This window comes from Arachis ipaensis, chromosome B09 (assembly GCF_000816755.2).
Source record: "Arachis ipaensis cultivar K30076 chromosome B09, Araip1.1, whole genome shotgun sequence".
NCBI classification, from domain to species: Eukaryota; Viridiplantae; Streptophyta; class Magnoliopsida; order Fabales; family Fabaceae; genus Arachis; species Arachis ipaensis.
In genome coordinates this window covers 100,063,957-100,067,046 of record NC_029793.2, presented here as the reverse complement: position 1 = coordinate 100,067,046, position 3,090 = coordinate 100,063,957, and positions in this window count along the sequence as shown.

The following is a 3,090-nucleotide window of genomic DNA, read 5'->3' as shown; positions in this document are numbered from 1 at the left end:
TTGCTACCACTTAGTTAACCTCTAACCATGGAGGAAAGTCAAGTGGATGAATTAACTTGATTCCACAAGTCCTAGCCAACTCCCAAGGGAAAGACTAGCTTTAGTGGTATCCAAATCAATTAGCAACTTCTAATTATCAATCAACAAAGGAATTAGATAACTCAAGCATCACTAATTACTCCACCTAGGCCAAGAGGAACAAAATCTACACTAAAATCCAACCAAGCATTTCATCAAACACTTGGAAGGCACTAAAGAAAAGCACAGTAAATTGATAACAATAATGAAATCTAACAACTACTTACTGCAAGGAATTAATAACAACAATCAAAAGAAGCACAATTATTATGAATTACCTCAAATTGAATTGGAAGAAAATAGAAGGAACAAGAGTAGATCTACAATAAAGCATGGAAACAACATAAAGGAAATTACAACAAAAGAATAGAAGAAGAGAATTGCAACAACAAAGAATTAAGAAGCAAAAGTAGAGGGAAGCATGAATGAAAACCTAGATCTAAGAACTAATCCTAATCCTAGAGAGAAGTGAGAGCTTCTCTCTCTAAAACTAACTTTTCCTCCAAAAATTAAACTAAACTAAACTAATGTGTGAAAGTATCTAAAGTATGTTGATTCCTCTTCAATCCTTGGCTTAAATAGCATCAGAATTGAGTTGGATTGGGCCCACAAGGCTTTAGAATTCGCTGGCCACGTATTGCTTTAAGTGGATCATATGGCAGCAACAATGTGTGCGCGTATAGTTCGCGTACGCGTCACCATACGAGTAGAAACTATGGCAAATCTTATATTGTTTCGAAGCCCCGGATGTTAGCTTTCCAATACAATTAGAACCGCATCATTTGGACCTCTGTAGCTCAAGTTATGGTCGTTTAAGTGCGAAGAGGTCAGCTTGACAGCTTTTGCGATTCCTTCATTTCTTCGTGAGTTCTCCTTTTTTACATGCTTTTCCTTCATTCCCTTGATCCAATCTTTGCCTCCTAAATCTGAAATCACTTAACACACATATCAAGGCATCTAACAGAATCAAAGGTAAATCAAGATTAAACAATTAAGGACTTAAAAAGCATGTTTTCACTTTTAAGCACAATTAAAGGAGAATTTACAAAATCATGCTATTTCATTGGATAAATGGGAGAAAGGTTGACAAAACCCTCTAAATTCAACACATGATAAACCCTAAATATGTGGTTTATCAACCTCTCCACACTTAAACCAAGCATGTCCTCATGCTTAAACCAAGAGAAAGCAAAGGATATCAACATTTATTCAACGAGATCTAACTAAATGTAACCTAAACTATATGCATCTATCTATATGAATGCAACTAAATGCAAAATGATTCTATCTACTTGGTTAAAAATAAATCAATCTCGAAGACATACATGCACAAGTAGGGCTAAGGTCCCATGACGACTCATGAATCCTACCAATTTAAATATCAAAATGACGTTCAAGTAGACTTGCAAGAAGAATGCTCATGAAAGCCGGGAATCAAGGAATTGAGCATCGAACCCTCACCGGAAGTGTTTGCACTCTAGTCGCTCAAGTGTGTAGGGTCGATTCTCTCAATTTCCCCCTAATCATGCTTTCTAAGATTTGTTTTTCTTCTAACAATCAAAATTTATTTCATGCACGCATACACATATCATGAGGTCTTTTCTTTAGGTTGTAATGGGGCTAGGGTCAAGGTAAGGATGCATATTTGGTCAAGTGGACTTGAAATTTGAATCTTTGATTACCTTAAACTTCCCACCTAACCTATATGGCAACCTATACAATTCTAAACAAACCTAACTACCCATTCTTCACTTTTTCACATACTTATATGCATTTTTTCTTGATCACAACACATATGCATTGATTTTATTGAGCTTTACTTGGGGCATTTTGTCCCCTTTTTGTTACTTTTCTTTTCTTTTTCTTTTCCTTCTATTTTTTTCTTTTCCATATTATTTTTTTCCTTTTTCTTTCGTCTTTCTAATTTTTTTCTTTCTTTTGCTTTGCAATATATACAAAAACATCAATGCATAAGGTTTTACATTTAATCAATACATGAGTATGCACCCAATCCCCAAATATAGAAATACAAAACAAAAACTACCCTTTTATTCACCCAATGTCCCAAATTTCCCACACTTGAATAATACTCACACTCACTAGCCTAAGCTAATCAAAGATCCAAATTATAGACTTTTATTGTTTTCCACTTTAGGCTTGTAATGTGCTAAATTAAGAACAAATGGGTTAATCGTAGGCTCAAATTGGCTAACAATGGAAGATAAAAGGTAAGGCCATTTGGGTAAGTGAGCTAAATGAAATGACGGCCTCAATCATATAAATACATGAATACACAAAATAATGGACATAAAGAATAAAACAAATCAAAGATCACAATCATAGAAAAAGAATAATGCACACAAGAAGGAAAATAAATGGTTATAAGATGTAACTACACCATTAGGCTCAAAACCATGTTCCAAAATAAATTCTTTCAAGCAAGTTTAACAAAAAGTTTTCAAATTGGTAGGTTGCCCTAAAAACAATTTCTTAGAAAAGAAATCATCACCCTAACCAAGTAGTCCTAACAAGAAAGAAGCAGTAAAATATGTACAAATTCTAACTAACATGCAACCTATCATGTAATGCAACAACTATCTAACGAAGAAAATAAAAATTTGGTGTTGAAAAGGAAATTGTTACCCATGGAGATCGATCGAACGACCTCCCCACACTTGAAGATTGCACCGTCCTCGATGCATGCAAAGAAGAGCAAGGTGGATGGGTTGCTACAATTGATGAGCTTCTTTGAAAGGTTGTGCGGATGACTTGTTTGTTGCCCCATTTAAAAGCTTTTCCTTTTTCTCCTTTCTTGGTGGCCAACCTAAAAGGAGAGAAAAAGAAAGAAAATTAAGCCTACAACAAAGGTATCAAACCAAATAGAGCATAGGCGGGGGCTAATGCCAAATAAGAGTATGGTTCTCACTACATGTTAGCTACACATGTAACTGAGAAAGCAATATAAGCTAATGGCATATTAACTAATACTTGATGCAAGAGTAAAGTCAAAGC